Source organism: Gavia stellata, chromosome 7, assembly GCF_030936135.1.
Source record: "Gavia stellata isolate bGavSte3 chromosome 7, bGavSte3.hap2, whole genome shotgun sequence".
Lineage (NCBI taxonomy): Eukaryota > Metazoa > Chordata > Aves > Gaviiformes > Gaviidae > Gavia > Gavia stellata.
Genome location: NC_082600.1, coordinates 19,170,876 through 19,177,042, shown reverse-complemented (window position 1 = coordinate 19,177,042; position 6,167 = coordinate 19,170,876).

The following is a 6,167-nucleotide window of genomic DNA, read 5'->3' as shown; positions in this document are numbered from 1 at the left end:
GCCTCTTCCTTGGCCGATCATCAAGTCAGCCATTGTGTCTGTATCCTGGTAAGGATCAACCGTGCTTAATCCTGCCAGTGGGAGACAGGGATGCTGGAGGTCAAGGAGTGAATTCTTCGTTTTCCAGATGTTGCGTGGGATGTCTTAATTCCAGAGCTATTTATAGGCTACATGGGCACTTATCTTTCTAAGGAGATAATCTCCTTTTTAATATTTTGGGTTTCTGGTTGATTATTTTTGTCCATAGCAATGACATCATAACCAAAGCGCTGAAGGTTAACTAACAAGCAAGCTCTTTCTTATTAACTTTCTTGTTCAATTGTAATTTTATCCCTCAGTAATTCTCTTTTTTCATCTATGGGAATGACTTTACACTGGTGTAAACCAAATGCTGTCACTTACACCATTGTAACTCACACCAAATCAAACTGGTTAATTCTAAGTAAGCACAGCCCTGGAGAATGGCAGAGCGATATGCTAGAGCTTGCTACAGGTAGTATGCATGCAGTAGGCAACAGCTTGCTCCTGTCATTTTAAATCTTCCATCCATGTTTAAACACAATGGGAAATTTTATACACATTATTAGGTAAATCTCCACTTGACATCATTAAGAAGTCAATGAAGATATCTCTCCTCCAGCTGAGGACATGTGTCTGTGAGTTCTGTGCCTTCCTCACTGGCCTGGGGTGCAGACTTGGGCTGACAGGTGTTTCTGATCACTGTGGGAGCCCTGGGATCTCTGCAGGGCAGCTGCTGTTGTTTTGGAAGCGGCCAGTTTTTCTGTCCCCCTCCCCTACCTGCATGGCATCAGATGTCAGAGTCCAAAGGAAAATTTTTAAATTATGAACTAGATTCTGATTTTCTTGGGGATACTGATTTGAATAACAAATCTGTGTAGTCTTAGCAGGCACTCTGCCTCTTTGTTTGCATTTCACATAATCTACAAAATGATTTTACTGACAAAAATGTTTTTTAAAAGAGTGATTTCTTATGAATACTGGAGAACTCTGGTGCCAGACTTTTGAATTGTGTTTGCATTATGTGTATGGAGCCAGGAAACACTATATGTTTTGAGGATTTTGTCAAAACTAACCTTTGTAGCTATGATTTCACATGTTGAATACAGAACATTTGCAGCAAGTTGCTGATGAACAATCTCCAGACTAAGGTCCCAGTCTTGAAAAACACATGCAGATGCATTACTCTGAACACTGCAGAGTCTCAAGGAAGTCAACATAATCCCTTATAGGTTACAGAGAAGAACAATTTCTATGAATGATGCATGAGTTGTGACTCTGCAAAGGCTTGGGTGTAGCTTGATGTTTTAACAGTATGTAGAGTCAAGTGCCTGTGTTGGCCTTTGAAGAACAGGGGTGAGGAATCATTTATGGCAACACATCAATGAAAGGCTTGAAATACCAGAGGAAATTTTGAAGTGTCAAGGGATATCTCAGGAAGTCTTAAAGTACCGAAAGATATTGCCCACAGAGAAAGAGATACTGCAATCATACTATTTATTTACTAGAAACAATCTTTCAGCTCTACTGTAAAAATAATACAAATCTGTTTACATTTATGCCACTGACACTGAGATTCAAGACTTAAAATAAAACTGGGCTAAATCCAGACCTGATATAAGGTGGTTAGCGATCACTGACTTCAGCAGAGTGGTGATCACATTACACTCTGAGTGGGCCAAATACTCTGTGTGCAAACTGGGAAAACCTCATCCAAGGTGTGAAGAGCCTAAAGGATATATTGCATAAGCATGTCCTTACCAAGCTTCTTAAAAAGCCTTGAGACTATGAAGACAGCATGATATAGACGCAATTTCAGGAGACAAGTGATTCATCAGGACCTAAAAGAGCATCTATCGCTTTCAAATCTGGGGGGTTGTGGGGTTTTTTTAATCCTCTCCATGAAGCCAGGCTCTGCCAGCAGGCTGCACAATCCCTTCAGCCGTTCAGACCTAATGCTTTGCTGTAAGGGTGCCGACCGACATTGCAGAGGGAGGGGTGTACAAAAAAGCAGCAGACAGACCAACAACAGTGCCTGCATTTCCAGTGAAACACGTGAAAAGCTTGTTGTACAGATGGTGGGTGCAGAGGAACCTAGCAGGGAAATAACGGATCTGCCTTGGCTATGAGAAAAGCAACTGAGGTCAGTCAGAGCCTAGAAGAGAAGCGTAGCCTACAACTGATCTCCAAAAAGCAAAGTGAGAAATGTTACGTAGTGCGAGAGGAGAAGTGGAGATCACTCAGCATGTGCTTGCAGTGCATGACCATAATGAGATCACTTGTCCAGGACAAACTCAAAAGGGAGAGTGCGTGACTTCTGGGGTACAGGAGGGAATTGAAAGAGATTTAATATTTCAGGAATTTTTGGTTGCTGAAGTGTTTTCTAAAGATCCCTTTGCTACCCAGCTACATTCCTCAATTCTTACATCAAGGTTACTGCATCATTATTCACTTGCTGGTGTAAAAATGTATCTGCCTTGTACCCAAACTCTCCCTCGTGTGACTTCACCAATATTAGTTGAGTTACACGGGGGGATCAATTTGGCCAATGACAACGACTAGAGGCATTGCAGAAGTTTGAACTAAGAACTGGAATAGGTGAGATTTCCACCTCTGATGGGCACACTTAGAAACATCAGATGCACTCTGCCCTGAAACAGGTGAGGAAAGAGGCAGTTGCAGGATCAGTGACATCCCCGCACGAGTACCTCTGGACCATTACACTCCCTACAGCACTGACCCTTCAGCACAGGTCACTTTTCTGGGCAGGCTTTCTGCAGAATCCCCAAAAGTCTATCAGGCTCAGTCTTCATGCATGGCATCTGCTTTGGGGTTGAGCTAGTCAGAATTTGTTCAAAGACTTAAAACAACAAAATGTGACAGGTGTAAATCACTTGTCTGCACTCATGTCAGATGAGGAAGCACAGTTTGCTTGTGCCGTGTTATCTTACAACTCTTTTGACTTCCAAATGCAGAACCACACTACCACAACTAGATTTAGCTTCTGTAAATTCTCCTTGTATACAGATGCATGCACAGTGCTTTACACACATACGGGGAAGATCCTAAGGATACTTTTTATCTTTCCATTAAAGAGCAGCAGAGTCATGCAAATTAACACCAGCTGAGGGTTTTGTCCCTGCAGGACAGAGATTTATTTTAACAGTAGTGCCTGTCAGGCTTGAATAATGTTAGGGCATACTTTTATTCCTCTTTTTTTTTTTAACATCTTTGTGCTATGGTATTTTCATTGGGTTCTAATACGGCTACATGCTGTGGAAGATATTTAAGAGCATATTCTGTGAATAAGCCAGACTGGAGAACTTGAATGACCACAAACTCTACTGATTCTATTGCTCTGCTTGCTCTAGACAGAGAAAAATCAATATGCAAGTTCTGTTGATGCTGATACCATGTTTATGAGACAACGAAAGTTGACTCTTCTAAAGCTGAGCCAAAAAAAGGTAAATATGAGTACAGGCCCTCAACTTGAAAAGGAGAAAGCTCTGTGTGAATGGCCCTGGACACTATACTTGGTGATGGTGGGTGATCAGGTACTCAAAGAAGCTTAGTTATTCTCAACAAAGTTGTTGTTGTCAGAGAAGCACAAGTTGAAAAGTGATTCTGTGGGATCCAGCAAACTCCTAGGTGAAATAACATTTTGTCATCTGTGTCAAAAGAAGTCAATCCCATAAAAATATCTCAAAGTCAAATAAGCCAGATGATAGGACCCATTCAGCTCTACAGCACTGGATCATTCATCTCTTGCCATTCTTCTCCCTCTGACACCTAACCCGACTAGCATGAATGACTTGGTTCATTTATCAGAATAGATTCTCCTCCCCAATCATTGTGATCTGTGTCAAAGATTACTGCCATTTCTGCTTTTGTTTACTTTTATTCCAGTTATTGCACTGGCAATAGGTGCTGTACAAACACATAGCGAGAGGCAATCTTTCTCCCGAGGACCTTCTTTTAAACAGACACGACAGCTGACAGGCAGGAGAGGCAAAGAGCTGTCCCTCCCCAGCCTGGCCAGGGAACGGCTCTGCCACCCTGAGCAAGGAGCATGTCGGAGCAGAGCTGGAAGGAAGCCACATGTACCCAGACCAGGGTCTGTGCCCTCATCATCTGGTGTCGGCCAGAATATCGTCTATTAACCATATGGTAAAACTCTTTGTGTTAGAAAATCTTCTGCAATAGGTTAGAATAAAGAATCATTTTCTGAGCAGACCTGGAATTCTGTCTGCTTTTAGGGAGGCCTGGCCTCAAAGGAGAACGTAAATGTATACAGCAGTTGCAAGTTTGCATTTTTAACTTTCATGTTGTAAAAACCTGACATGCATAGTCCTTTTTTTTATTTGGTGAGAATTACTGTAATATACGAGCCTGCGATGGTCTATTGGAAACAGACCCCTGACTAGGAAATGGAGAGTTTAGATGTTATAAACTGCTAGTAATTTATTATTTTGAGATTGGCATATATTTTGGCAAAGTTAAAGTTGGCTGGGGTGATAGTGAGTGATGAAAGATGTTATGGCAGTTGAGAAGTGGCTGAATTCCTTTGTTTCGAGACTTTTCACTTTTTTTTAAGGCGCAGAATGTTTATATAGAAAGTGTAATATTGTTTTATGAGTATTTGCTGGACCCTGCTAAAACCAAGCATTCAAGATTTACTCTTTTAACAAAGTGTTTTGTTATGGAATTCCTCTGGGTTTTGGTGTTTCTAAATTAGGGTTAAATCAGGTTGGTATGTGGGGGCCATGGGAGAACAGCCCAGAAGTGAGAAACTGTCTGATGTCTAACAGGGTGCACTTCCTCTCCAGGAGGTGATGCGATGGCAGGAAGAGAGAGGACTCCTCAACGGGGCATGAAAAAACCATAACATAGGGGCACAGAAGGGGGGAAAAGGGGCTTTTAAGCACTGGGAAAACTTTCAGCTTGCTAAGAGTTTAACATCTTTAATGGAAGACCCTGCCTGCCCCTTGTCTGCTCTCTGGGCCACCAGAGCCTCCTTGTTTCCCATGTCTCACTTCCATCATCTGGGACACATGAGCACTTTTAGCTCCATGGTTATAAACTAGCATTCCTCCTTCCTGGTCATCTCTATTTTCCCCTCCAAGACTGTGGTATATGATGAGCCATGATACACTCAGGAATCATATTCTTGTTTCTGATACTTCTGTGCACATTTATTTATCTCCTCCAAGTCGGCTACTCACAAAACCCATTGGCTTCCTGCCCTCAGCTTGGCCCACTAAACCCTGGAGTCAGGCTCCAGCCTTTTTGTTTTTACAATAAAGGACAGCCTGTGTACAGAGCTCTGAGCCACAGGATCCCAGGACGTTGTAGCAGCATGGAGAAATCTTTAAACCATTAAGAAATGGAAGCTGCTAAAGCACACTCAACTCAGCATTTCAATGCTTTAAGCCATTGCATCAGGGCTTCCTTCAGTCTGAGTACAACTAATAAGAGCAGAGTCTCTACTAAAGCCAGGTAAAAACAACTCCAGACTAACTCACAAAGCTTATTAGGAACAAGAGAGTCAATTTTCTGATTGTGTCATGCAGTCTGTGTTGTGATAACTTTCTGAGTCTGTATTCTCCCATTTAATACTCCACTTTAATGAAGACCTCACATAATGCTTCTATTCTGCTCCAGCCTGCTTGCATTATAATCTTCCTAAACTCATTTTCCCAAGCAGCATTAAGCATTTCCAGTCCTCAAAAAGAAAAGCAAAGGTTGTCTTTCCTGCCCTAGCGATGCTGGAAAGCAAATGAACCAATAAGGAAAAAGCAGGAGGAAGAAGCAAAGGAGCTTGCTTCAGAGAAATTTAAGAACAAGGCATATGAACCCTCATCCCTACTAAAATAAAAGACGAAACTGCCAGTGGCTTCAACAAGGTAAGAATTATACCTCCAAACTATACAATTCTTTTTTTTTTTTCAAACTCCTAAACATATATATAGATTTAGCTTAGCACTGTGAGGCCTCAACTGGAATACTTTTCACAGCTTTGGGCACTGCACTTCAAGAAAGATGTGAACCAACTGGAGAGAATCCAGACTAGAGCAACAAGAATGATCAAAGGTCCAGAAAATGTGATATATGAGGAAAGACCAAAAGAATTGGGTTTGTTTAGACTAGAG